The following is a 13,213-nucleotide window of genomic DNA, read 5'->3' as shown; positions in this document are numbered from 1 at the left end:
CTGATAATTCGCACAGCTCGTAAGATGTTTTTAGGTGATACCCTGCAGCAGGGTATCACCTAAACCACCATTTCATTGTTCAAGAGACTCAGTCTTATATATCGATAATAAGAAGAAAAAGCTAACCCACAAAACATTCCACAAACCAAATGACAAAAGAAGACACAATCGATACCTATCTGTCGCGCCTCACAAAGATTAAGTGCGTAATATATTTGTTTCATACTGTACCTATCACTCACCTAGAAACAGAAATCAACAAAATAAAAACCAATCCTGCTTACAAGCTAGCCGTATTAAACTCCCACGGTCAGCATAGAGTAGCTACGAGTACGGGCGCATAATAGACGCGGAACTGCAACAATACATAATCTACCTACATACATGTACACAGATAGCTCGTCCAATTGAGTCCAGTGGCAACGATCGCTCGCTGGTCACGCTCTGGGGTCAAGACTGCCACAGAGTAATGTGTAGACGCGTCACTGCGCTCGTGCCGTTGCCTCTGAGAGACTGGCATTTTGGGACGAGGGCGATTAAACTGGTGCATTGTTTATAGGGCTGAAGGAAGTTTCTAAGTATTTATTGCGTAATAAATTAATGAGTTTCAATCTCTTATGAACCGTGAACTGAATAATATATTGAGTTCAATGCATTAAATGTGTTAAGTTATACCAATAGTAAGATCATTTGCAAATAAACAATATTTTAGTAGGTAATATCCTAAAAAAAATATTGTTGTGTGAAAATATTTATGGAAACTATGATATCAGTAAATAACACTTATGAAAATAAACATTTTATAGCGTTATAAAACTCATAAACATTCACAGTGCAACAATTTGCGCACATGATTCATTCATTAGCACATTGTAAACATTGCAATAAAAATCTCACATATGAATTCGCCTTCGACAATATACGTACTTGACAATGTACCTAGAAACAATACAGCAGATAGGTGTGGTGGGACTGGTTAACGTCACAATTTTGCAAAGGCAGCAAAAGTTATGTAAAAAGAGCTTTGTTAGCTAGCCTTTAGGAAAATAGGATCAGAGTGAAAAATGGAACAAATTGAAAAAAACAAGTAAGTAGATAAAATGACATATCAAAAAGCATCCAGTGCCCTTGCTATAAAAGAGTTCTTACAACAAAAACTAGTATGATTTTAGAAGACCTACGTATTAGTTGAAGTAGGAAACAATTAGGTCATTTTAATATTATATAAGACTTTGAATCTACAAACTTACTGATGTAATAATATACCTCGTAGCACTTGCCACTGTTTAGATGTTATGTTTTCATCCTGGATAGTGTAAACTGTATATTTTACTTATTAATATTTAATATACAATATATTAATTGTGTAATTGAAATTCGTTGATTGGTATTCGTAAGTGTTTTTGCCTACAAGTCCCAGTGTCGCGTCTGTAGACATTAGTATTATTTAGTCTATGTCAAGTTGCACTCACGCCCTACGCGTGCGATGCCCTTGCCCTATCTGTGCTGTGTTGAGGCAGGCCTGTTGTTTTGTTTTTATACATTTTTACTCTGTGGAATGCAAGTTACTGCTTTAAAGTGAATAAATAATCTTTTACTGTGGGGTGTTTTCAGTGTTTCTTTTAGGAATGTTGTTTGTGATTTTATTGGTTGATTCGATTTTGGAGTTCTATAAATACTTACAAATGAAGTATTTTGTGATTTTTTGATAGTGAGAGAATTATGCTAACTGTTCTGTTGTTAATAATACTCATATTAGTACTCAAAATTGTAGATAGATGTCGCCGGTGTCAGCTTAATGCCAAAAATCGATTAAGTATGTTATTAGTAAACGTTTTGTTTTGTTCGTATGAATTTTGGGAGGTAATTTCTGGAAGTAGGAGGTACCAACCGACTTGATTAAAAAAATATTTCTCATATTTACATTTTGAAAAATCTAATTTGATGTGATTTTTGTTAACAAAACATTGCAACAGAGACACAGAGTCTCAGTAAAAACCAGGAATAAATTTAATTTAATGAAATCGATGTTTCTTGGAAATAAATCAAATAAAAACGTAATTTTTCAGAAAAAACCTTGCTAGGTTTTAACCATAAGTGGCGTGGCCAATAATAAATTTTTGCTGACCAATAGGTCAGCAAAAATTTAGTTTCGATCGCCATCGACTCGCAAAGAAGAAGAACCATAAGTTATATAGAATTTTACTGACCATCAATGGGTTGGTGTGGTGGAGTCCCGTCCATAGCTTGAGCATACCCACGTCTACGGTTGATTGGGGGGAGGCCTGTGTAAGTGGATCAGTGACAAGTCTCTCCCCATTTGACCGACCAAGTAGTTAATGTCATTTGCGACAAATCATAAACAGCCTATATACGTCCCACTGCTGGGCACAGGCCTCCCCTCAATCAACCAACAACAACAACACAGCTTAGCTTGCGACAAGCCAAGTCCAAACAAAAATAAATTAATCTGAAGAACGTATAAGCTGTTTATTTTGTTTAAACACCAGGAGAGAGCCTAGAGAGCCCGCATCTGTCCGGCCAAGTAGGAATCGTCATCTGTAAAATAAGTCATGTTTATGTTACATAAATTATATTTGCCCTAAGTAACAGGTTACTATTTACTGATGTAAGTGACTAATAAATACAAGAGCCATGTCAGGGGCCTTTGGCGGCTCAATCACAACCCTGATACGAGGGTCGACGAGGCTGGTATTCTACCTCACAACCCACACGATAAGAAGAAGTAGTAGGGGACGGGAAACTAGTATACAATAAAGTAGTATTATGCAACACAAGCACAAGTGAGGTTATCCAAGTTGTGTCGCGCATTGTCTGAGTCTCATTACGAGGAGAGACCCTTAACTCGTTGCTGCTAATAGGCAAAATGCGCCTATTCTGACGTGATTATGAATATTTTTTTTTCTTTTTTTTTTGACGTGACTTATTGTAGATTTGCCGCAGATGGCATTAACTACTTGGCCGGACAAATGGGGAGCGCTGAAGGCTCTCACCCGGTACAACGTTTAAGACAACAGGCCTGAGGGTGCCCAGTTGGGCGCGAACCTCGGCTCAGGGCGTCGTCTGAGAGGAAAAATATTTGAAAGAATTAATCGACCCTAGTGGGTCGATAGCGATAAGCGCTGAATGAGGGAAATCGTCGACCACGCCGGCGGGATCGGTATCGGGGACCTAAAGTGTTTGGTGTCGCGAGCTGATTGGCTGCCTCTATGGCTAGAGTAATCGGGTCGTCGGGATCGTATATTACGTCCTTCGGACGCCGATACTTTTCAGTACCGTCCCTAAGCGGAATGTACTCGGAAGCCGCAACTACCAGGGGATTTTGGTGGTGCGGAGCAGAATCGAAAAAACGTTTGGAAGCTAATTTGAGCTATTGGGCAATGGTTGGCAGACCTAGGTCAATGTGCAGATTTTCATTGCGAAGGAACCACGGAGCTCCCGTGGCTTTCCGCATGAAACGATTTTGTATTACCTGTAGACACATTTCACTCTATAATAATAATATAATAAAGGCGTAGGCGTACTCCATCGCCTCCTGGTGAATTCATCAGCGAACCTGGTGAACTCAACAGTGCAGTCAGCCTCCGCAGACCAGTGAGTGATGACGATTTGCGGACTGAATTTCGACAGTACATTACTTCGACACGAGACACCTGTACAACGCTATCTATTGTTTTTAGTGAAGGTACCCTGGAAAGTCCCTCATATAACACTCACACAGATAGTATTGCGGGCTATCATTTTCTCCTTATAACCTTCAATTCCGCAACGTTGCCAAAAGATCTCAAAGATTTCCAAAATTTCTACAAGATTGCCAAAAAATCCCCAGGATTTCCAAAAACTCCCCAAGATTTCCAAAAAGTACCAAATGTTTCCAGAATTTTCCCCAGTCAGGTCTTTTAAAAATAATGCTACAAAGACTCTAAACCCACATTTCCGTGGAGCATACTGATCGTACAGTACTATGTGGAACATTAAATAGTAACAACATTTTATGTGTTACGGTTAAATCTCAAGATGGACAACTTTCTTGATGATTCATAAAGTTACAATGTAACATCATGACATCTGTGATACTGTGAGAGATACGGCAAGATTACAAACTTCATTATGACTACCCTCATCGGAGTTTGAAAGCAGTTTCGAGGTTTTTAATTAGGGCTTTTGTACGGTCTACAACCGCACATTGCACTTTCAGCACTTACACCTCGTTTTGTAATAATTAGGTCATTACAGGTCACTGCGTACAGCAAACATTCCGCGTATACTCACATAACTCTATCATACTCGTATAGCATTAATTATGTATCAATTATATTACTGTGTTGTTACAAATAAAATGAACTATTTTGACTATCAATGAGTTATCATTCATTTCTATAATGTGCAAGCATTAGAAGGTGTATTTTTTTAAATAGCTCGCGTTTGACCACGATCTCTCCTGATGGTAAGTGACATGTGGTCTAAGATGGATCACGCTTACTTAGCAAATGCCTATTCACTCCACCCTTAAAGACTCCCAGATTATAACGAGTTGGAAAAACAGACAATGCCAGGAAGTTCCAATCTTTCTCTGCGCATCAAAAAGGAATAGGCGAAACGTTTAGTGCGAATTGGTGGTGCCTAGTTGTCCGTAGATGGAAATGAGTGGGTGGAATTAACTCACGAAGTTCCTGCGCACACTCACCGAAGTGTATCCTATAAAAGACCGACGGACAAGCTACCCTACGTCTGTGGTTAAGGCTTTGGAGTCGAGACGAGTGTATGTCGCTAGTGGCTTTACAGCTTTATTTTACCAGTCTACTCAAGCTGTATCCAACTACTGCTGAGTATAGGCGTCCTCTCTTTCGCGTTCTTTCTTTCCAGTTCTGACCATTCCCACTGCTTTCCTCCTAACCTTTAATAGCATGTAAAGCTTTTTTTGCTGGCACCTTAAGTTGTAAACCATTTCTTGGCTACCATTCCGTAACTCCCTTGGTTAATCTGTTACCGTCTCGCTTCGCCAATTGGGTTACTAAATATGGCAAAGGTGTTAAAGTTTATTTTCACTAATACAGTTGGCCCGACCATCACAGACGGCGATACGGCTCACCACCCAGCACGTTGAGCTAACAGAAAGCTCGGTGAGGTGTGGGTACTTACTTTATCTCTTGATGGATGTACCTAATATTATTAATTAAGTGGTCGAAGATAGGAGTCTGCCTGTACTGTATTATTATAATTACTTGTAAGTACGTCATTTCCATATCTTGGGCCTATATATAATTTAATCTAAATGTTGTGTGACACCAACCGGCGATTATCCCCGGGTCGTGTAGGACTATTGCAGATTATGGAAACAAAGGAAACTGGGCGATTGGGTTGGGGGTTAGTGGACCGGGATACTGGGACTATGGGGGACTAATGTGCCTGCTCAACAAGTTATTTCTATAATTAGTCAAAGTCGTCCCCCAGGTCTTTCCACAACTCACGGTCCCGTAGGAGGTCTGTCCAGTCCATCTTTTCCGGGGTTTACCACGATATCGGTACTCATCCCGTGGTACTCAATGCGTGATGATCCTAGCCCATCTTTCAGGATGCATGCGGCATACATGACTAGCCAGCCCTGTGATGTATATGAAACAGAAAACACATCGTGTAGTGACTCTATCATAATCATCACTAACTTAAGAGCCACGCTCTTGTCGGTGTAGTATTCTCCATGCTCCATTTTAGGGAAAAATAAGGCAGTGGTTTCCCTCTTGCCTTCCGCCCCGCAGTGCAAGAGCACTGCGATCAGAAACTCGCGTCAGAAACATCTGACGCGAGTGTAATAGCGCCCAGAGTAGTCTATTTCAAAGCCGTAATAGGACTCCTGTCCTCCGTCTCTGAATAGTACTGACAGTTCTTGCTGCCCTCTGTCAGGTTCCAGGTTACAGTTCCTGTGACTCGTCTCTTCCGTCCTGCATTGCCGAATCGATGGCTCCCATCTCCGCCTCTGCAACCGATAAGGTCTATCATAATATCAGAAAAAAAAATTACAGACGTAAATCTTTTACACAGAATAGGTCCGCGTGATACTCAACAGTTTGCATATCATTAAGCGCGCTCAATAAGTGGATGCTTCTCTGGATACAATACTAAGTTGCACATAAAGGTATCTTTGCGTCGTAGCCACTGCACTGGTTGGAATTGTTAACTTTTTCTAAAGCTACACTCGATAGAACGAGTCTTGTTGGCTTGTTCTCATTCCCTATTGGTTTCAAAAGCAACTGCGTTTTATCTTAGTAACCTAAGAAGGTGTTGCTAGTTAAACAGAAAAAAATATACACCAATTTTTCTAATAAGTAATGTTTTTTTTTGTAAATTTTATTGTTAATACATTTCGCATTATTTTTTTTTCTTGCTGCTTCTTTTATACCTAAATACAGGTTGTGAGAAGCTGCAGTAGTTTTAGACGTAAGATACGTTCGTTATATAAAAATGACAATTCAAAGTGTATTGTACCTACAGATATTTTTCTGGACAGCGTGATAGATTATGCTTTATTATTCCGGTTGCTTGAAAGGACAATTGATTACCTAAAATGGCTACACTGAAGAAAACTTTAAAGCAATATTGAAATTTGTGCGTAGTGTTTGTTTATTTATTTATTTATTTTATTAGGTTTGCCAACAGACAAAAACACTTTTACATGTAACTTAACCTATTTACAAATACTGGACTAGTGCTCGTCCAATTATAGGCAAACACAACATGCTAGTGTGAGTGTTGGGCTCACGATCTGGAGGTCCTGTGTTCAAATCCCGGTGAGGACATATCACAAAAATCACTCTGTGATCCCTAGTTTGGTTAGGACATTACAGGTTGATCACCTGATTAATCAAAAAGTAAGATGATCCGTGCTTCAAAAGGCACGTTAAGCCGTTGGTCCCGGTGACTACATACTGATGTAAGTAGTCGTTCATGAGCCATGTCAGGGGCCTTTGGCGGCTCAATAATAACCTGACACCGGGGTTGATGAGGTTGGTAATTCACGTCACAACCCACATGATAGAAAATGAAGACCGATACCAACATAGAATCATAAACACTGCTTTATATTATATAATTGAATGTTAGTGACCCCCCACACTAGCGTCTTTCGAGCGTCGTAATCGTGCCAGCGTCCAAAGAGAATATATGACGAACTATTACAATTGATTATGTTGTGTATTGTACTTGTTCGCAAAACACGTTAAACTGGCGCTGCGGCTACGCGAAGCCAGCGTTGCGCACGCTCGGCGTTCGGCAGCCGGCCAGCAGCGCTGCCGTCGCGTCGCCCCGCGGCGTCCACATCGCGTCGACGTTGTGAGGACGTTGCCAAGACGACGCTCGAAAGACGCTAGTGTGGGGGGTCTCTTAAGCCAGGAACACGGCAAGTAGCTTACTTACCAGCTAAAATGTCTGTATGTGCCATGTACTGTGACGACATCGTGACTAGACCTGACCCCAGCCTGAGTCACTTTAAACATAATATAAACAGTAACAGTAACTTAGGTATTAGAATTAAACTATTTTAATTCTAATGATGCCTGTGCCTATGTTAGCCATTGCAGTCGTCACACAATAAACATACATAACATGAACACATGACCAAAGTCGCGATTGGGGTAGTCAGACGTATATCCATCGCAAGATGAACGAAGTACCTTCACCTCACCGAGATTTCTGTTAGATTAACGTGATAGTTGGTAAGCGGTATCGCCAAATGGGCAATCAAGTTTTAGTGAAAACTGCATTTCAGAAGTATAACAATAGCTTTTTGGAGCAAATCCGGTACCGGGGTTGAACCTGCGCTCCCTGATTAAGAAGTAAACCAGAGTGACCATGCCCACATTAAACCTGCAATAAAACCTGTTCCCCCCCTTCCCCCTCCGCCGCAAAAACGACGGGGTGTTACAATAATTTTGACGTATCTCTGTGTGTGTGTGTGTGTGTTAGTGTGTAAATGTGTATGTGTCTGTCTGTGGCATCGTAGCTCCCAAACGGATGATCCGATTATAATGCGGTTTTTTTTTGTTTGAAAGATATATCAGTCGAGAGTGTTCTTAGCTATGTTTGGTGGAAATCGGTTCAGGTCTTCAAGGTCATCAGGTCGTTTGTTAAGTGTGATAGGAACGTTACATGCTTAGTCTGCTTGCAAGCATATGTGGGTTAAATTATTTTTTGCTTTTTATACGGTTTAGCATTTTTAACCTTTTGTCATAATAATTGAGTACGTTTTTTGGTCCGGGGTTTATTTTTAATTTAATTTATATTTAGATTAATAGCAATTAATGTAAAGTGAAGTGAGGGTAGTTACACCCACAACATTTACATAATAACAATCACTCGCCTCGCCAGTCACCTTATGACCGCGGTCATTGCAACACGACCGAACGTTGGGAAAGTGATTAAAACATTTGAATGACTGAAAAACAACACCAACAAACAAAAAATAAGGTAAAAACAAAATAAATAAGCTAATTGTTTTTCGTAATAATTGTTTACTCTGAAAGACAAGAAGATAGAAGAACTATTTATAATGTTAAGGCGCCACAGATCTAGTAAAATGTTGTTTTAGGTTTACGCGGTAATTATCATAATTAAAACACATAAATGGGTTTTTACCACGTTTAAATCAGGGATATGATCCCGTATCCCGTGATCATGGCACTTGCAACAGTGTCGAAATATCGGGAGTCTCGTATCCCTGGTTTAAACGTGGTAAGAACCCGTTATTATGTGTTTTAATTAGTAAAATATTATTGTGAATTTCTTAGTTTCATTTGTACACGAGAGGGATCCGTTTAATAGCGAAGCGATCCATAATGTAGTAATATGTAAAACGTGCTTTTTACGTGGCTTATTGTAGATTTGACACATGCCATTAACTTACTTGGCCGGACAATTGGGGAGCGCTGAAGGCTGTCACCCGGAGTTTTCATTTTGACGTGACTTATTGTATATTTACTGCATATGACGTTATCTACTTGGCCAGACAAATGGGGAGCGCTGAGGGCTCTCGCCAGCCTCTCATCCGAAATCTCGAATCTGTGAAAGTGACTGTTATCTCTACGTCTTTGTATTGTGTAGTGTTTGATGAGAGTGGAGGAAGTGAAGGTGGTGTGTCAGGCTACGATCCTGAGCTTGAATTCCGTGGTCTCTGCCTACCCCATAGGGCAATAGGCGTTATCTTATCTATGTATGTTTGATTGTACTCAAATATACTTTTTCTTTTCCTTTTTAATATTGTAAATTATTGTTTTTATAATGAAGTGTGTTCTGTTGTTTATATTCTGTACCTCTTGAGTTGCTTATTATTTGGCATTTTGTATGTACTATTTATATAGGTACTTATATTATATTTTATTCTTGTATCTATTTTAAGTATTTATTTATTATTGTGCATGTATTTATTGCGAAGTTGTACTTGTAGTTTGTACCCGCAATCTTTCAATTTCAATTTTTATATTTTTCGTCGCCTTACGGTTGTCTGGAAGGAATCGCTTTAAGCGATAAGGCCGCCGTTTGCCATGTGCCTAGTAAAGAGTCTATTGTAAATATTCCCTTTTATTTTGGTGCAATAAAGTATATTTAAATTAGTATTGTATGGTGGTATTTCTTCGAAGTTAGTCCACTCCTGGTATAGCGTGTCAAGTCGTGATTTTCTAAACAAGAACCTTTACATTCACTTCCCTAGTAGTTTAGGTAAACTGTTTTTACCTTCGGGTCCCAGGTCGGAGTATTACTTAAGAGAAATGTTTATGTTGTAAATTGTTCGTATTTTGTTCTAGTAGCTCAAAATTGTTGTGCAAATATATACTATGTACCTAGGCATCATCTAATATCTTAGAAGTTTTTCTCAACTCTTCTGGGTTAATCGGGATAAGTAAGTAGGTAAGTAAAATGTTTATTTTAAGGATACAATAAATTGAGGAGCTCGGTGGCGCAGCGGTAAACGCGCTCGGTCTGCGATTGTTGAAGTAAAGCAACTTTCGCAAAGGCCGGTCATAGGATGGGTGACCACGAAAAAAAAGTTTTCATCTCGAGCTCCTCCGTGCTTCGGAAGGCACGTTAAGCCGTTGGTCTCGGCTGCATTAGCAGTCGTTAATAACCACCAATTCACACTGGGCCCGCGTGGTGGTTTAAGGCCCGATATCCCTATTCATCCATAGGGAAGGCCCGTGCCCCAGCAGTGGGGACGTTAATGGGGTGGTGATGTGTATGCATAATATATAACGTATGTGTGCGTACCTCCAAGCTTCATCACTGAAAAACACGCAACTCGCTACTGAAAGCGCAAGCGAAGCGGTTATACCGGCAAAACATAACTCATAAAATACAACATTCTCTTTCAAAGCATGTTTATTTTATCATCGGAATGATGTGTGCGCTCTGGAAACACACCCTTATGGTGCCTACTTAAATATACACATTCGCCTTTACGATATGACATAAAATAAAATCGTGGAGGTACGTGAGGTAATAACGGTTTAGAAGAAAGAAGTGTACCTCTATACGGTGTGGAAGTGACCATGGTAACGAAAATTTTGAGGGATAATTCAGCACATGATTCTGAGCTGATATCAAGTGGAATTTTCCATCGCAAAAGCATAGAATTGAAAATAAGTAATTAAAAAAAAAACTAAAAAAAAAAACAAATGTTGCGACGGCAAATTCCACTGTATATTAACTCAGAATCATGGTCTGAGTCATACCTCAAAGTTTTCGTAACGATGTCACTAACACCCTGTATAATATTACTTAAATAGAAAGACCAGTTTAAACCAGTTTAGACCAGTTTTAGTGAATGTTTGTTTCCTTTTGGTGGTTGCCTGGAAGAAATTGCTCTAGAGCAATAAGGCCGCCCAAATTGTACTGTTTTCATGTGTTATGTCTGATTGTTGAAATTTTAGTTCTGTGCAATAAAGTATATTTGATTTGATTTGACCAGTTCTTATCAGATTGTATTTCAATAAGATAAAATTTTACAATAGTCTCAATGCGCGGTAAGAATTAGATCTGTCAAAGTACGTCAGCTAGTGTTATGACGCGCTATAGCGTTAAGCCGTTGGTCCCGGTTACTACTTACTGATGTAAGTAAGTAGTCGTTGCATGAGCCATGTCAGGGGCCTTTGGCGGCTCAATAGACACCAGGGTTGATGAGGTTGGTAATCCACCTCACAACCCACACGAAAGAAGACGAAGAAGTGTTATGACGTTCATTACCTGAAGATTTGACAGGTCCGGTTTTTTACAGAGACGATTGCCAGTCTGACCTAACCCGCAAAGGGAAAACCAGCCCAATACAGGTTAGGTCACATACCTCCGAAAATGCATTTCTCCGGAATGTGGGTTTGCTCGCGATGTTTTCCTTCAGCACTGAGTGTTGAAGTCTGGTCTTCCAATTAAACGCCCAACTTGAGATGAATAGATTAATTGGCAACGCGTAGGTATATAATATGATGCTTGTTACACAGAGCGAGAGAAAGTGACAGGATAAAAATTAACTCACAAAAAAAGTATTTTAGTTGGTGTTGCCTTTTTTTTTTAAGTGACTTGTTGTAGATTTGCCGCAGATGGCATTAACTACTTGGCCGGACAGATGGGGAGCGCTGAAGGCTCTCACCCGGTGCCCAGTTGGGCGCAAACCTCGGCTCAGGGCGTCGTCTGAGAGGAAAAATATTTGAATTGAATTAATCGATAGAGAAGAGAAATGGGTCGATAGCGATAAGCGCTGAATGAGGGAAATCGTCGACCACGCCGGCGGGGTCGGTATCGGGGTCCTGAAGTGTTTGGTGTCGCGAGCTGATTGGCTGCCTCTATGGCTAGAGTAATAGGGTCGTCGGGATGTTGGTGTTGCCAACACTGAGCACGTTAATAATCATATGATCCAAACATGAATTCGAAAACAATTTCGTCAATCTCTGGTTCAGACCTGTGCTGGATTCGAATCTGCGACCTTAAAGTGAGAAGCAAGCGTTCTCCCAACTGACCTACCACGGCTCAATCGAATCGAACTTCTTCGGTCTTACTGACATAATAATATTATAATGGCCCCGATTCCTGGACACACCGCCTAATTTTATTTTAAGTTATATTCGTCATTTTCATATCCGTCGAAAAGGAAAGGGACGGATGATTCACAGCTCTTAATTTTAGGAAGAATGAGTAAATTTATGTGTCGGGTTATTGACTGATGTAAAATTTTTAGACGGTTGGTTTAGATTTGTGCTTAAAATTGACGTGTGACCCGTCCCTTTCCTTTTCGGCGGATAAGAAAATGACAGATATAACTTAAAATAAAATTAGATGGTATTTACAGGAATTAGCACCAATGCCTACTTAATTATATTTGTTAATTTTGTTGCAGGTAATACAGAAATCTGGACTTACAAGGTTGCTACATCTTTAAATGTGAGACCTGTTCATTATACTTACTTTTTATTTGCATGTATTCAGATTTTAATTACATCAAACTTAATGCCCACTGAACAAACACAGATTACCAATTTTTCAACGCAGCACATCTAAAAAAAGGTTAACGTAACGTAAAATAAATCCAATACGCACACATAAACGTGGCGTCATAAAAAAACATAAAGAATTTTATTAATGTTACCAATATGACTTGACATTTAAGTCGACGTTATAGATTTTAGAAAGGCACAGACAGGAAAGGCACTAAGACATCATCTCCATTAATCATTTGGCGTTTTGATGTGAGGAACGATATTGTAACGTTACGTTATAATGAAAGTAACATTTTTTATTTCTTTATTTTATTTCACTTTTTTGCGAGCTACACTGCAGCTGTACAACTGTACTATATCCTCTGTCGAAGATTGTCTGGAAGAGATCGCTCTTATGCTTTGTAAATTTGTATGCAATTTTTCGTCGCGCAACTTGAGTATTTCTACTTTCATTTCCGATGGTAACTTCTGATTTTGTAATAATACATTTTAAACAGGCTTTCAGAAGATGACTCATCGTTCCTTAAAAAATAAATTAAGTACTTACTTAGTCCTTTCAGTTAGGGATATCTCAATATTGTGCTGTTTGTTTTTATGACATTTTCCATATATTAGATTTTCTCCACTTGACCGAACCACATCGAAGTAATAGAAGCGCTAAAGATTTCATCCGATAAAATATTAGAGAACTATATGGCCGTTATTACTCAAGACGG

The 13,213-nt window shown here is 39.5% G+C and overlaps 1 protein-coding gene across 1 annotated transcript in view; it reads left to right on the top strand.

Moving 5' to 3' along the window:
* Nucleotides 1-13,213, top strand: part of LOC126375645 (brain tumor protein) — a 626,498-nt gene that overhangs the window by 118,943 nt on the left and 494,342 nt on the right. The gene's annotated exons all lie outside the window — the stretch shown is intronic.

Source organism: Pectinophora gossypiella, chromosome 19 (genome assembly GCF_024362695.1).
Source record: "Pectinophora gossypiella chromosome 19, ilPecGoss1.1, whole genome shotgun sequence".
In the NCBI taxonomy this organism is placed as follows: Eukaryota; Metazoa; Arthropoda; class Insecta; order Lepidoptera; family Gelechiidae; genus Pectinophora; species Pectinophora gossypiella.
The sequence above is the reverse complement of the archived record's forward strand: the minus strand, read 5'-3'. Positions and strand labels throughout refer to the sequence as shown.